At 44.5% G+C, this 17535-nt stretch overlaps 1 protein-coding gene across 1 annotated transcript in view; it reads right to left on the reverse strand.

Annotated features, from left to right (window-relative positions):
- Positions 1 to 17090, reverse strand: part of LOC311494133 (uncharacterized protein) — a 40309-nt gene extending 23219 nt beyond the window's left edge. Inside the window, exon 1 of the mRNA XM_084553028.1 lies at positions 16638 to 17090. The gene's annotated coding sequence lies outside the window, so the exon portion shown is untranslated. The remainder of the gene's footprint in view (positions 1 to 16637) is intronic.
- Between the last annotated feature and the right edge of the window lie 445 nt (positions 17091 to 17535).

Below are 17535 nucleotides of genomic sequence, written 5' to 3' on the forward strand. Positions count from 1 at the left end.
TGTGAGATTTTCAGTGCATAAAGAGCCTTTGCAGGTCAAGCTAATAAAAATAGGAGGAATAGACTAGATACAGTTTGTTCCATCCGCTGCTTTCTGAGTGCACAGAGGACAGTTCCAGTGAGAGACTTCGTAAGCCGCAAATACAGTATAGTGCTGATCCTACACACTCAGGGAAGGCAAGACCCTATTTTCCTCTCACTTGACTCGACTTAATTAACCAGAATGAGTCAGAAGCAACATTCAGGATTTAAGATTTATCCTTATGGGATTGGGGATCTCTCTCTCTCTCTCTCTCTCTCTCTCTCCCTCCCTCTCTTCCTCTCCCACTTCCCCACTGTCCCTCTGAGTCTCCCTGTTTATGGTTGACTTCAGTGCTAACTTCCTGCTCATTACTTTAATGATGGTTCTAGTGTGAGCTCATGCTCACTAGTGCAGTTTGCTTTTCAACGCTGCAGTTTGGGAATAGCAAGAAACACACACTCATGCATGCGGCGACAGAGAATCAAATGAAATCAAAATGCCACACATGCATTATGTATGCACGTTGTAGCAAAAGCTAGGAGCAGGGAAAAAAATCCGAGAATCTCTCCCATCGTGTTATCAGTGCGATGGTTGCGGGATACTCTTATTGCTCCGTGACCATACATGCTCACATTTGCTGGGAATAAAGGAGTTAATGACAGAAGGAAAAGTAAATGGGAGGCAGGGTAAAGAGCGACAAACATCTCTTCTCTCCTCAGAAGTATCAGCCGAACTCCCAACATAACTGTTAGACAGAGAAAGAGTCTGACAGACAGATATATCCAACCCCAGCTCTCTGCTTTTGCTTTAGATGCATTATTCATCTGTGTGCCAATTTGGAGGAACCCTCCCAATCCCCCAGCTGGCACCAAAAAGACGAGAGGCAAGAAAGAGAGAGAGAGAGAGAGAGAGAGAGAGACCGGCAGACTAGAGAAGAAGAAGAAGTCGCAGCGAGAATGTCAGAAAAAAGAAGGAGCGGAAAAGAGAGAGACGAGAGAGAGGAAGACACCAGAACAAAAGAATGGGTGAGACAGATGCAGGAGAGCGGGCGCAGGCATGGCTCAATCTCTTAGCAGGCAATGTGGTGAAACATCCAAACAGGATTTCAAATGATCCAGGGAGACTTCTCCCTACATGTTTTGATATTCCCAGCTCTGTTTGACTCGTCTGCACTGAGCAGATTAATGACGATTTCCACACTAAAGACTCTTAACCCCGTAGAAAACACAGAGGGAGCGGAGACCGGTGGCTTGGAGCTCGCTTCTTTTTAGCCTGGAACCAAACTGCACACTGTTGCTAAACCTCTCGCTGCAGTATAAAAACGCCAGCTCAAGCACGCTGTCAAACACACGAAAAGACTTTCGTAACGGCGCGATGATGCCAGCAGCTGCCAGTTTTGTTCACGGCGCGCCATCGTCTCTTAATACCTGCGTCTTGATAACGTCAGGCTCATCCCAGCATCTCGACCTCATCTAGCAGCTGCTGAAGCTGCCCATCGAGGGACAGCCTGCCCCAGATTTAACCCCACGCACTCAGCCCCCCCCCCCCCCCCCCCCAACACCCCCCTTCCCAGGGTGGTTACCTATTATGGCAGCACGCTGTCACACGCACAGACCAGGGCTCTTTAAAATTACAACCTAGCCGATGATAAAGTGGTCACTTGTAGCGGCACCTCCTCGCCGTGATGAATGTGGGTGGGTGTGTGTGAGGGGGGAGGGGGAGTGGGGATGGTACGTGTGTGGGCTGGATCAGTAGGATTGCTGTTTAATCTGCCGCTGTCTCCCCATAACGGAGCTCTGAGCTTTCAGACCTAACAGCTGTTTGTCTACCACCAAGCCCATACATATTACTGATAAATATATATATATATATATTTATAATGTTTTTTTCTGTCGACACCTAACCTCACCATTTAACTGAAGGATAACATCCATCTGAATTGCATCAAATATGAGATGTAAGGTTTATAGTTTCATGCCTCCTCCAACTATGCAGTCGCTTCTCCTGTAGTGGTATGAAATAGCATTAAAGAACGGTGCTGCCGTGAAGGGCGTTGGCTCGTTGCTCCTCTGCTGAAGGATCTGTCAAACTGTGGCGCAGCTCTGAGGATTCGCCTGTCAAATTTGGCCTTATTTGTCAGTTCGCTGCGATTCTGCTCCCTCAGCTTTGTTGCTTCACCGTTCGCATTGCGTCAGAGGTTCTCCCGGGAGCCGCTCGCGCGGAGGGCGCGCGCCGGGCCTCGTAGCTGATTTACATCAGGTCAGTCGTCGCCGAGACCAGACGGAATGCTTAAGCTCCACCAATAACACTAGTTATGAGGATTTAAACGGCTGCGATAATCTCCCGAGATGCTGCCGCCACAATCGAACTGTAAAAAAAAAAATAGGTCTGGCTCTTAGAATTGGCAGTTGGTGCTAAAATATTTAGCTTCACATATTTGTAAGAACCGTGTCAAGGATTCATTTATGTGTGACTTAAATGACAGCACAACTGAAGAGAGTAACTGCATTGACAAGGACAAATTTTAGAAACACCTTTCAATAATTCAATACTGCAACCCCACTAACTAACTAGCACTCAAAATTATAGCAATGTCGAATAGGCACAGGGTCTTTTGAGTGCATTAGAAGCTTCATAAAGATCATAAAGGATTACATTAGACTGTACAACAGCAGCTCACAAACTAACATAAAAGAGACATTAAGCTTCAGGCTATGTGTCCTGTACTCTGTGAGATCCAAATGCTTATTGTGTTCAAAATGGACTCAAAATCATCCCAGATGCTATAGGTTCTTCAAATCTTTCATGACAGCCCAAGGGGATCACAATCACTACTCAACTCAATGAAAGAAAACGATGTAATGGTTGACAGTGGGATTCTGGTGACAGTGGGATTCTGGTGACAGTGTCCCCTTATTTTTAAATTCACAAACACTGGAACTAGTTTGTAGCTTATGTCACGATCTCATAAGTCACAAATTCTAATGACTGCACCACCTCAAAAACGTTCACATACAAAAAAAACTCCAATAAAAATGTTCCAACAAACGTCAGACAAGCACGAATGCAAACAGAAGCACACACACGCATACATGTGTAGACCCACATGGCAGCACCAGCTCCCAGGTCTCGGGTGGCAAGTGATGTTTTCACACTTATGTGGGGAGATTGCTATTTCTGCGCGGAGCCAGATAACTCAATTATTCATCACGGATGCTGGTGCACTCACTTTACCCCTGTGAGGGTGGAGGCGGGCGCGTCTCGTTCTCAGTCTCGGCGTGCGCTCTACCCGTGCGTGTCTCTGCGCGAGCCTGGGCGTGCGCGTGTGAGGAGGAGACCTCCGACAGAAGATGAACTGCTGACATGCCACACCACGCGATATGAGAGGAGAGGGGCAAGAGGAGAAAAGGAAAATGAGCTGTCATAAACATGGCAATCAAAGAGATATGAAGCGGGAGGTGGGGATCAAAGAGCAGAAGGAGAAGAGGCAAGGAATTAGTTCCCTTATCTTCTCTCTAAGCCAACTATGCACCTTCCAATCCTCTCTAGCTCAATCAACGGTTACAAAGAGAAAAAAGACTTTTTGAATTGCAAGTAAAACCGAAACTCAGCCACCGTGGTGTTCACCCTCTCTGCACAAGGGGACATTTTTAAGCGCCATGTGCTGTTTTCCGCCTGTGGTCGTGAAATCAAGCCCAACGTTTGCAGGCTGTTAGAGATACCTGTTCATTTTCAGTTTGCACGTAATGGGGATGTTGTTTTATCACTTAACATCTGACTTGCTTATCTGTGGTTTGGAACCACATGTGTTACTCTTCTGTTCGCTACACTCTGTAACCTAAACAACAAACCTACTGTCAGAATACTGCACTTGAACGCTACCTGAAACTTTGTATCAGTGCACCATTTGCCGTTGAGCCTCGGAAGGGGGTTTGATTATACTGTAAGTCTTGTACAGTGTGTCAACACCCACTACGGTGTCTAAGGAGCTCAAACAAGGCGTATTCAAACAAAGATGGTTGATATTTATTTTTATACATACAGCACTACAGATTTCTTAAATGACATATTAAGATACTGTTACTCCTTGAAGTACCAGTGAATGATTACACTGCGTCCTGAGACCTTTGGCGGCGGTCACATGACTTGATTCGTAACACTGATAATGAATTTAATTCCACCAATAAACCACAGCAAGCAAAACAAAGACACCAACAGCTTTTTCTTTTTTTCTATCTTCCCGACAACCTTATGTCATCACGATACGTGTACTTGTAATTGTGACGGTTCAGTAGTTGATAAAGTCATATTATACTTTTGCCATTTTAGCTCCTTTTCAGCTTATTTATTTAATAAATTACTTACAAACTGATCACATGTCCCTTTTTAGACCTTTGTCATGACAGACATCTTGTCTTGGTTCAGTAGAGGAAGGCCGGGGTATTATTGACGGCTCAGTTCTATTAAGTGTCCCAGTAAGCAGAAGTAATGCACAAAGATAGGACCTCTACGTTAAACACAACCGTCATTACTACAGCTGCTCTGGTCCTACTGTGATGAGTCAAGATGTCTCCCATGAAGATTATCAGAACCGTTATATAAATAACATAAATCTGTTCTGAAGTTTTTGGTATAAAACTGAGCTGAAGTTGGTCTGCAGCGGGCTAAGGTTAAACTTTGGGTACAGTGGCCTCTACAGGCACAGCAAGTTTCAGACTAAACCACAGGTGAAGTTTTCAGCGTCACAACTCTGGCTTTTGGCCTAACGACACATGCATAACACCCTATCCTTAACCTTAATCTTGAAAGAAAAGGCAAGCTATGTGAAGTAGAGTACCGGGTGGACTCAGACCCACAACACTGTAAAATACTGTACATGTACGTGGTTCACGGGCAGACACCCACTCAACCACAGACCTTTACACCGTAGAGCGTAAAGGCCGTGGTTCAGCGTATGCTGGCGTGAGTCCACAAGCAGCTGCTGACTGCTGCCCCTAGAGTCCATTTATCACCCCTGACACCATAAGGAGACCTGAACAAACACATTCAATACACAGACATTATGTTCACATATGCACATGGAAGACAAGACAATCCCAGGCCCCAAGATAAAACAATCATTGCTGTAGAGTGGAGAGACATTTGAAGAAGAATTGTTTTCTATATCTGCACATTTTGCACACTGGCTGCATCTCAAGACATAAATCTTTAACTCATAACACGTGACAACGTGCACATATAGGACAGACACATGACTCTATATCAGTGGCAGCCTATCTCAGCTTGTGCTGCTGCCCTTATTTCCCTGAGGACAGATCCGGCGAGCCAATTGGAGCAGTTTCACATGTCAACACTTCGGTGCAACCTTTTACCACAGCACACCCACCAAACGGCTCTTTTCATCGCCTTTACATTCTGTAACTCTCGCACAGACACACAGGCTACAGGTACTGTACATGCACAGAAACAAAGACGCACACATAGACAAACTTCACATTTAGAAAAATCACACACACACACACACACACAGACAAGTCCCCCACTTTAATCTTTAAGGCAGGCAGAATCTATGAGCGATTTATTTTAAACCAGTCCCTAGGGGGTTTACAGGATTGAGCCAGTACTCAACCTGATCACAGCATTCGCTTTCTATGTCAGCAATTTATGAATCCACCCCCTTTGTCTGAGTTTGTCTGTGTGCGCATGTGTGTTTGCAAGCACGCTAATGAGGGATAGGATGAGAGGTGGGAAGCGGTGGATGTGGAGAGGAGAGAGAGGGGGAGACACAGGAAGAACGGACTGGCACTGCGATGAGTGTATACTGTAAGTTAGCACTCTCTCTGTAGCACACACCCCCATGGTTTTGGGTGAGTCACTCTCTGCACTTGCAAGCTTGCATCCGACCTAACATGCCTCGATGTGCAACACAATTTCTGTTAGTGTGTTCTTTTTTTGGGTGTGTACATTTTATCAAACCCCAAAGAAAGCACACAGTGAACCTCAAACGCTCTGTAAAATCTGAGCTCTGACACAACAAAGTCAGAGCGTGACACACCCTCAACCGTCGTGCTACCATCTCCCATTCACTGCCCCGTACTAAGTACCATCCAGATGACTGTGTCTAATTTCACTGGATGCTCCATTTCCATTTGAAAGGTGGTTAGTGCCCATTGAGCAGTGTTATCGTGGCAGTGCAGACAGAGCGAGGCTCCCCTGCTCCTCCCAGCCTCAGACGGAGAAGCCATCGATTTGACTCAGTCTTAAAAGCCAGGTCGGCCCCGACAATGGCGGCCTGTGGAAAAACCATTACCCCAGGTGAATTCTGAAATGTTAACCTACATGCATGTTTCCCATCACTCGCCTGCTTTCTCTTACTGTCCTACACAGCGCCACAGATGGAGCAGAGACAGAGAGAGAGAGCGAGCTCTGTGGGATGCTCGTCAATGGAGTATGCAGGCTTCTCTCTAGGTGAGTCATGCCGCCTTTCTTTACACGTCTTGTCCAAGGCCACCTACCTCACACCTCCACTCCAGTGGAGCTGCTGCCAAGTTACTACGCCCGCTCATCCATTACGCTACATCACAGCCACTGACACACAGTAGAAAAGTCACAGATGACTAATTCCATCCAGCTGAAATGCCTACTGCAACAGTGAAAATGATAAGTGGTCCTTAAAGCTGACATCCACCGCTGTTAGTTAGAATATCATTGTTTCAGGTCATTTGGCTGGGGGAGCCGTGGAAGATGTAAAGGATGGACATGATCGTAAGTTGCTATTTCTAACTGACCATGTTAAAAGTCCCGTTCAGAACTGGTCAAACCAGAGCAGGCAGGTCTCACTGTACATGGACATACTATATATACATACTTGGTTTTAGCTACTGAGGCTTATCAAATACAAATTGCACTCCTTCAATGAAATTTGCTTTTAATACTCGGGAGAAGTTGGTTGTGCCGGCCTTGTGGTTATATAAGTTTTCTTAGCAAGAGCAGCTCTCAGGCAACGAGGCTATTGATACAGATTTTTTTCCGGCCTAAACTAACACCAACCTAGGTACCATTTACTGACAATGACTACATTTACAGGCAGGAACACTATTTCTTCAAGCCGGTTAAAAACCATTCTATTCAGACATTCCCACTCGGTTACGCCTGGTGGGGGGTTGCTGGAAAAATACCAAAAGAAGCAACACCGAATTAATTAATAAAAAAAAATTAAAATAAAAAGACGACCAAGGTGGACACTGATATTTGAACAACTTGCTGTTTCTGTCCCTGCCGGAAGTTCAGCCACGTGATCTTTACCCCATGTGTGGTAAGTATGCCACCAAAGAATGTATTCTGTACAATTACAATAAGAAGCATTTACGTGGTTGTTAGGCTGTGCACCGACCCCTCTAAATCCCACTGACAGTTCCTTCCTATTGGACCAGATCGGAGTCCATTGTGTTCATGAAAACATATCCACTGACATTTCACAGTTAAAAAATCAATTCCAAAAAAGTACAAATATTGCGTAAAGATTACACTGTTTCTAAAATACCTGAAACGTATCTTAATCAAAATATCAATGCGCAACACATACATGTTGCCACTGTACAGAATGCAAGCTAAAACATACAGTATATCCAGTCAAAAACACTGTTTGTCTTACAGCTTCATATATACACCGACCAGCCACAACATTAAAACCACTAACAGGAGAAGTAGACATGTACCACCCACCTAGACCAGACCAGGCACCCCCACCCCATAGCAATGACACTCCTTGATAGCACTCCTTGTTGACCTGGCCTCCAAATTCCCTAGATCCCAAACTAATCAAGTATCTGTGGGATGTACTGGAACAAGCCTGATCCACAGAAGCCCCTTCCCCTCAACCCATAGGACCCAAAGACCCCCACTAACATCCTGTCACCTACCAGACACCACAGGACACCCTCAGAACGCCCATGTCCATTCTCTGATGACTCACAACTGTTTTGGAGGCCTATACTATTATGCCTGATTGATGTATAGGTACACTGTATACACACCTGTCTCTTTCACATACTTGTGTACATATTAGTCCTGTCTGCCCATATTCTTGCTCATGTTACATCTGAACTATTTCAGCGTAAGTGTATGAAGACCGATGATTTGTTGTGTTCACATACAGTAGTAATAAAAGCTGATCCTGATTTGCTGTGCAGTGGATAAACGAGGTTTATCCACTGCACAGCAATGACTGACTTAACGACTTAAGCCAGTCGACTTGTCACATTCGGGTCTTCATTCCTGAAGATTCAAGCGTTTTAATTCCAATCAAGAAAAATAAAAAAAGAACAAAGATTCCATCGCCTTAGTATTTCACATGCATTAATGCTCAGCAAGGAGGAAGCAAACAAGGCATGAGTACTGATTTCACTGAACGTATGACCTGCTGGCTTTGCGTGTTTGATGCCAGTGAGATCTATGCGTGTACTCATGTAAGTCGGGTTAATACAGTGCTGGGGTTCTGCTAATTGGGTTAGCGCACGGTTTGGTTAATTGGATTGGCAAAGATTTCACGACGGCTACCACGGCGACGCACACGGCTTGCTATCGATCTGATGGGCAGCTGAAGCAGACAAACAGCAGGTGCTTTCACTAAACAAGTGCGAGCACATGAAAACTGCACACAGGTGTCAGTTTACACTGGAACCAGCTACGTATGGATCCAACCAAATGTAATCTAATAATAAAAAGTGATATTTACAAAAAACAAGGCAGCAAATGGCTAAATAAATATGGATTGGTGCACATAAGAAAGAAAGAAAGAAAGAAAGAAAGAAAGAAAGTGAGAGAGGGAAAAAGACGGAGACCCCTTGGGACCTCAGCTCCCTTTCATGTGGAGGTGAATACATAAATAATAAAATTAAATGATCAAAAACGGCCCAAAAATAGTCCCAGCTCTTCTCTCCGTAAGACACACAAAGTAATATATGTTGCAAATTCTTCAAAGTTACATTAGCTGTCTTCAAATTTCACTTACGCTCAAAGTGAAGACATACCGCATATACACTATAGATATATTTGTGCCAGTTACAATCAAAAATGAAAATGAATGTCTTCCTGATTAAAAAAGAAATTCAACAACTGAACATAAAAGAGCTCTTGTGAGTAACGCGGTAGTTTCTCTTCAGGCTTTGACGTGCTGCTGGCTTCCATAGCTACCCATTATCTGATGGGGGCTAGGTGCAATCTGCAAGGTGTCGGGGGAGTAAAGAACTAAATAAAGACATTTTCAAGGATTTCAGACGCTGAGAAATCTCAACCCCAGTTGTGTCACTTCGCTTCCGTGCCTAACACAATCTGCTGCCTCCTGAAATAGCTCAGTGTTTCTCTGAAGCCAGGCTCCTGACTTAAAACCGAGACAGACAGATAGGGCGCATGCAGCAAAAAAAAAAAGAGAGCATGTCAGTGCAAAAAAAAACCCAAAAAAAAAACCACACCATCCACGCTGCAAGAGGCGCACAAACCAACTGCAAGATCCAGAGATTCTTTTTGTGTGATCCTGAGGTGTACTATGTGATAGGTAGACGGATACATTTAGTTGCTTGGGTTTTGATTTGGTGGGAAGATCACATACTTGTGTGCTCAACATCAGGTCCTCTGGTCCCTGTCTGAACGCCTGAACAGTACAACTGACCTCATAGAAAAGTCAACATGTTTGACTCTAACCCTTATGTAGAGATATTTCTCAAATTATTTGAGTGTGGTAATTAAAAATGGGTTAGCCCCCTCTTGTTTATGTTTTCATTTTGCTGTGAACTACTCTTTAAAGCCAAAGACAGCCTCTGGAGTGGAGTTCGGCCGATGTGATCTCTCTTTCCACAAGCCACTCTTATTAAGCAGCACCACTAAAAGCCTGAGGATTCTCTTACTAAACCAATCAATATAGGATCTGTCTTGCCATGGTCCCCGGAGCCCTTGACTCCACCCTCCATTCTTCCTCCGGGCTCTCGCTGTCCCCGCCATCTCACTCATTCATGGTTAGCATACAGTGGGGCGAGGTGGATGTGCACGAGTGTGTGCACTGCGTGATCCCGCACGCCGGAGCCCGATCTGATGCCGAATGCACCGCTATCTCAAACCTCAAGAGGTGAAACAGGTGAAACCCGTCCTCAGAGGCAGAGCTGAGGAGCAAACCGTCTGTTAATGAATAAATAAACAGAACAGTCAGCACGAGCGCCCCACTGTCATCGCGTTCTTTGAGCGCAGGGGCAGATCTTCCATCAGCAACACCTGTGCGACTGTCGGAGGAATCGATAAGCGGCCACCGTTGCAAAGGTGAACTCGCTCGCCAGAGCACACTGCGCTTCCCTTCTCTGTGTCTCTAACAGGAAGAGTCATTCACGCCACGACTGCGTTGCCAGTTACGGCAAAACATACAAATACATGCATACATTAACGTGCAAATACCAAGACAGATTGCTTAGGGAAGGTGCAGAGACACATACATTCACAGTCAAACACACTCATGCGCATAGCATTAAATCATGCATCGTGCTCCTCGTCTGCTCTGCTCAGTCCTCATATGAGTCTTGATAGGCAATTCATCGCCATATAACAGGACACATTCTGTCCACGACAGCATTAGAACAATTGTCAAAGCCACAGGATAAATTATAGAGAACAGTTAGGAGTCTGTGAGCTGATAGTTACTTTTGAATTAATTCTTGCTGAGCTATTCGCTCACAAAAGGGTTTTTATTTTGCAAACCAGCTCCAGCACATCACGGCATCATTAAATTATCTCCGTGCGCTGATGCAGGAGGCCAAATACTCAGTGCATGTGTGTTTCCTGGTTGATGCCACTTGCCATGCGAGTGTAAGCTGCTGATCTGGACTGCTGCCAGTCTGGGTGTTTCGACAGACACCGACATTAAGAAGCGTGAGGCAACGTCTGAAGTAGCACACCTGTAGCCAGCGAGTCGCTGGTATGACGCAAATCAGAGCATGAAGAAGGGTTACGCAACACTCTTTCTTAAAGCTAGAGCAAGGCGGCTCTTTTATGTTAGTATGCCAATCTAACGGCGTACAACACAAAGCGGAGGCGCGACAGGAAAGCGCATCCCGTCCTTGCTAATGAGGCCCAGAAGAATCGCTGTGTTTGCGCCAATTAAACTGTTGTTGGTATAAACACATCTCCACCCTCAGAAAGTGGCAAAGTTCAACAGTGACAAGCTAAATTATCTCCTTTTGTATTGTCACAGATGCAGAGTACATTGCTGCACTGTATATCTGTAAGGCTTTCGCTGTAAAGCCTGAGATATTGATTGACATGTGTGGCATGACCACAGTGTCATGAATCCTCAGTGCTGGAAAAGGTCAGGTCAAACTTCCTAAGGTGACTAAGAGTTAAAAGATTTAAAACAGTGACCCAAATGGTAACTCAGTTCAAACGAAATAACATTTTTGCTGGTTATCATATCCATCCACGACTGCCTTTTGACCACATGCTAAGTTGTCCACCACAGCTAAACAGAGTTTGCTGTAACTATACCTGCATTTAATCTATAACGGCATGCTGTCCTAGCTCCAGCTGGTGTCTCTCATGTATTAATATTACATTTTAGACATACAGCTAATCATCTGATTTTACCTAATCATAAAAACCTAGCGAACTTTTAACAAAGCACAGAGCATCTTACCTTCGAGCCTCTTCGAGGAAATTCAAATAGAAGGGGCATATATGGGTGAGAGTGGAGGTGATAACTGAAAAGCCTCACACACATGCACATATCAAAAGGTTTTCATACGCCTTTACCAGACGGCTAACACATCAAAATGGTAATGAGTTCAGGGCGGAAGGAAGTACATTTTGACCTGCTGATGAGAACTAGTATGGTTTCTTGTTGCTTGTTCTCCTACACATCGGATTACCTGTTGAGCACCTGTGTTACTCGACTACAAAAGGAAGAGCAAAGTTAATGAAGCAACAATCGCCGGCTCTGGTTTGAAAAGAGGAGAATATCCATTCTCAGGTCACACTGCTGGTGTGTAAAACATAACCTACATGAAATAATGAAGCTACAACGTTCAGAACAAGGACATAATTTGATTACTCTCATATTATGATTCTCTCACTAATGGGAAGTTCACGTCGTCTCAGTGTGAATCACTGTACTTTCGGTGTTTATTGTATTTGCTCTTGTATATAGTTGAGTTCAGGGACATTACACTGTAATGCTGCTGAGAGATGAATCAATACTTATGAATTACAGCGCTCCTGCTCTAATGGCAAGCTATCGCCACGCTGAGCCCGAAATGTATTTAGAGCATACAATGGATACTAATCCTCCGGTGCACTCGACAATTAGTGAGGAGGATTCCGCATAATTGTTTGCTAAATGCACGTATTGAAATGTCAGTGGTGTGAGTTGTTAGATTTGGAGTATGAATTAAAAAAAATATATATATACACTGTCATGTGTCTAAGAGGATCTGAAAAATCACCAGCCAGCTGCACCTTTACTGTGTTAACCTGTGGTTGCTACGGTGATCTTCCTTTTGTTTAAATGTCATATTATTAAGTACATATACTCATAGACAAACACTCATGGATAATTTGTTATTGACAATTTGTTGTCCGTGGATCTTGTTCGTTTTATCTGTTATTCCTATGTGTTCCATTTTTATCTAGTCTATTCATTGTCACTATTTATAAGTTGACAACACGGACGTAAAAAAATAAGTTCTCCCCGATTACCATTACTTGTTGATTCTCTCTCTCTCCTTTTTTCTTTCTTTCTTTCCTCTGTTCCAAATCGTCGATTGCCCTGCACAATGGAATTAATAATTGAGAGCATTTTATGCAGACAGTGAGTTTTGGTGCCAGCAGCACTTTGGTCACAGATCCATGGCACTAATGTTGGGTGGCAGGCCAGTTTGAAGCCCTGCACTACAAGTCCAGGCTAGGGCACATCTGTCTGGCTGACTGGCCAATCTACAGCGCCCCCCCCCCCCACCACCCCCCGCCTAATCCCTGAGCTACTATACACACAGCTGGCGTGCACACGTGCGTGTGCACATGCACGCTTTGAGGCTTCACGGACCATTTGCGCCGTGACCTGTAAAGCGCACGTCACACTTTTGCACCTTTAACAAACAACCAAAGGCCACAGACAATGACTGGCATTTTCAAGCTCCTCAATAACTGCCGTGTTAGCTCTCTCTAAACATTATAATTCACACTCGCAGGCACATCATCAGACGCTCTCTCTCTATGTGACGCATTCCGTTAGCATGACAAAGAATTACATTTTTAAAGTGTATGACTAGAAAAGAAGGTAGTTTTCTTTAAACAGAGGATTGGTTTCAATTCTCAGCTCCTGATAGGCTCACAGCCTTTTAGAAAAAGCTTGTGGATACTTACTGTTTTGTAGCTTCTAGCAATATTTGAGCAACAAGGAATATTTAATCAAACCACAGAGCATTTCAGGCCAACTTAAAATTGATTTGTCTGATTATTTACAGATGCCTTTGCCACTTCACGTTTTCAGGTCTGCAAATAAACAGGAAGTAAAACTGCAACGCTACTTAGATTTCAGTGAAACTCAGGTAACCTGTAACACACCAGCATTTTCTCTCAGTTACAGGGTACTATTTTGTTTTGCGCACACTACAACTCTTAATCATATAGTAAACTCTACGTAATTTTGTCTTGCAGTGCTCTCTTACAGCGTTCCTTACAGTGCCTGGTTTTCATTGCATAAAAGAACTATGGTAGCATCTGCTAGGCATTGCTAGAATACATGCAACCACTACATGCAGGGCCTTAGGTGAACCTGCAGTATGAATTAGTCAGTGTATCAACTGCGAGTGATCTCAGACCGTAGCAGAAAGACTAGTTCCTTTGCACAACATTTGCATTGGTTTCAGTCTGAGTGTGTTAACACTGCTATATGACTTAAGAATACGAGAAGATATACAGTCCTGGTTGTGGGAAACCATGAAGAGGTGAATGACAAGTTTGTGGCCTGAGGCGGAAGAAGTAAACTTTAGAAAACTAACATATTTAGTTTTGAATATAGCTCTCTTTTATTTTTTAATTTATTTTTTAAATTCAGCGGCCCACTTCTTTACCGTGCAGTAGGAAGGGGCACCCTATAGTGTCGAGCCTCTTTAAATGATAAGTCCTTGGGGCCGGGCTAAGGGGTGACGGCATCCGCTGATGTTATTCTCACACAAGGCTTAGAAACTCCAAGCAGAAATATTACAAAAGTTATTAACATTCTGCAAAATCACTGAAACAGCTGGGCTGGATGTACATTTGACAAGAGCCTGCGTAGATTCGGTTGCCATTTTAAGAAGGCAAACCTATACAATGAACTGTGACTCACGAAAAATGGAATCTCTGTATGTTTGACCTCCACAGTATAAATTTATGATGTTGTGTTATATTCTTTTACACTGGGGCGTGTTTTTTCCTTTCTATTTATAGACATAAAGGCGTCAGAATGTATGAAACACATCTGGATGTAGTGCAGTTGTCCAGTACAACGTCACAGCCATGGCTTCAGAGTTAAAACATAAAATTTGACTTTATGGCAGAAGAGCAGTGTAACCAAGAGAACATGTAAATCCATGTGTTGTAGAGAACAGTAGCTGCTAGGATTAGTACAACAAACAAACCATAACAGCGGATATTAGCTGGTATGCTACTGTGTGTATGAAGGTACAGTGATGTTGTGTTTGAGAGCAGGTTTGATTTATGACCTAAACAGCCACTCATAAATATTATTCCTTAGGCACATGTCTGCACGTGCGTTTATGAAAGAGGGTGCACATGCTTCATGTGTGTATGCATGCATGTGTAAGAGGCGACAGGGAGACAGAAAGAGCACAGACACTGTGCAGGTGCGCGAGTGAACCAGGGAGAACGTGTTTTTCATTTCTCTGAGATGAAGGTGGGAAGGGATGATGGGATGGAGGGTGGATGAGAGGGGAGGGGAAGGGGAGGGGGAGGGAGGGAGGAGGAAGGAGCGCTCCAGTCCTGTCGCCTTGGGTGCATCAGCAGCAGGAATTGTTCTCTGCCCTGTGGGGGCCATCTGACTGTTCTGTCACCCTCGACAGAAGGCTGACTCTGCCTTAAAGTGCTCGGCCCAGCGCTTGCAGTTCAACATGCTTGATGTTTAATACATACACAGGGAGAGTATTGAGGACGCCTCGGGAGAAATGCAGCACACAGGCTGTAAAGTGAGAGGTTTTTTTGTGTGTGTGTGTGTGTGTGTCAGTTTGTCGAACAACTAAGAATAGAGGAGCTCCCAAATAAAGAGCGCATGGGGACGTAATTGCCCGGGATTCGAACCAGAGCCAGAGCTCCACCACAAATCTGTAATATACCAGATCCAAGAGTTAAGCACCTCTCAGTGAAATACACTTGCAGCGAGTGAGGGACAGCCTCGTACCGACGACTGCGTAATGCACGCACTAGACATCACATTCCAAAGCGATGCTAGCACTGGAATAAGGTTCGTGAAGTTGACGCACAAGCTGAAATGCCTCTTCCCATTCTGTAATCAGAGCGAGTGCGGTGTAATTCAGGGCATCACTCCTCAATAAGGCAGGAGAACGGGCCTCAGGGGTGACCCTCCTGCTTAAGTCAACACAATGAGTGTAATGAGGTGAAATACACACACACACACTCGCACACGCACACACACACACACGCGTGCACACTGGAGATGGGAACCTTTGCTGCATAGTAAGTGGATTTCATTCATCTACATGCACCGAGCCTGCCGTGGAAGTTCTGCTCACACCCACACAGTTAGCAGCACATCAAGGATTTCACTCTGTGGCTTATTGCAGGTGAGAAAATCATTTCAGACTGGATCAGATATGCAGATGGATTAATGCTGTTTTCTACATCACTGAGCAATCGCCTCCTTCCACAGCGGACGGCCTAATTGTAAAACCATAATCTGAGTGGACGGGTATAACTTGCATTCTGTTAAAAGGAGAACATCTCCAATGTCACATGTGAATGGAGGAATGTAAAATTGATCCTCCTGCATCTGTTCCTGCGCACCTGACAGTCAGTGAGTTCCTCAGCTCTGAGTCCATAATTAATCATCCCCACAGTGTGTAAGTAAGACTGCATGGTCTCTCTCTCTTATCATCACGTACAGCAACCCACGCCCTCCAGGCCATCAGTGGATTAATGATGAGCGCCTATGATAGGAGAGCCCCTTACAAGGGCTTTATTAATTAGCCTCTACACTAACACTGTGGCCGGCACTGTGCAACACATGCTCACTCTAATCAAAACTTTAAAGGGACATGATCGACCCCCGAGTCACCCACTTGAAACGCACTGCGTGGCATTAAGCCTTGGTGCGCGCACGCATTAGGTGTGTTCGGGCTGAAAGTGCACCGCATCCAGATGAACAACTTTCCCCCAGCCAATATTAGAAGGCTATGAATGATTGATCAGACAGGTGGGATCGAGGAGTAAAGGCGTAAATCGGAGGCGACAACTAGCGGGCAAGCATTTTGGACTGTCCAAAACTGCCCAGGTTGTAGCCAAAGTGGAACAAAAAAATAAAATAAAAAATGAAAGAGACAAGAGGTCGGGTGCATCATACTCACTCGCCCCGGGTGCGTTAGAGGAGCATCCCGGTCTCTCAGGGCCAGCTCTTCAGATGAGTTCTCCTGGGACAGCGCGCCTTGATCCTCACTATCATTCTTCGTAACGCTCCAGCCTCCTCACAGCCTCACCGCGCTCCTCTTCCCCGGCATCACATGAAAATAAGGATGCATGCCAAACGAAATTCGCCTTTAAAGTGTCGTTTCGGGGTTGCGGTCGGCCGTGTCTCGGCGCGCAGGGCAGGAGTGACAGAAGCGGATTCCTATTTGAGGGGATGCTGACGCGCAACCGGAGGGGCTCGCCTCCTGCCTTTTTCATCTGGCTCCATCAGCTCTCGGTTAGGCAGCACCATGTGACTGAAACGCTAGTCAAGACGAACAGAGTGATACACCTGTATTTCCGGTGAAAGCTTTCAAAATAAGACATAATAGAAAAAGCAAATTTATTCATGTTTGGCCCAAAAAGCTGGATGATAAATAAAGGGCTGAACAAAAATAGACCTCATTAACAGCAAGTAAAGAAACAACCACAAGGGCAAAATGAAGAAAAGCATTTTTCATAAAGATGGAGAATCATTTCACGTTGCAACACACATGCAACACACAAACACACAAAAATACACAACTTAACAATGTTTCAGCAGCATAATTTGATATCAACTCAAATCTATCTGCACAGATTGTTAGCTCAAATGGCAGCAATAATAAGGAAGAACCAAACGTTCGCAATGTTTTATGCTAAATGTGTTTTTTTTTTCAGCACAGCTTAAACAGCACAGTATTATTTGCATATCTTTCCAACTAATTATTTTACATATCAGACGATGAAGTTGATTTACTGGGTGATAGCATGTAACATTATTGTAGAGTCATTTTCTGTAATTAGTTTATTATGGAAAAC

Source organism: Chelon labrosus (genome assembly GCF_963514085.1).
Source record: "Chelon labrosus genome assembly, chromosome: 10".
Classification (NCBI taxonomy): Eukaryota; Metazoa; Chordata; class Actinopteri; order Mugiliformes; family Mugilidae; genus Chelon; species Chelon labrosus.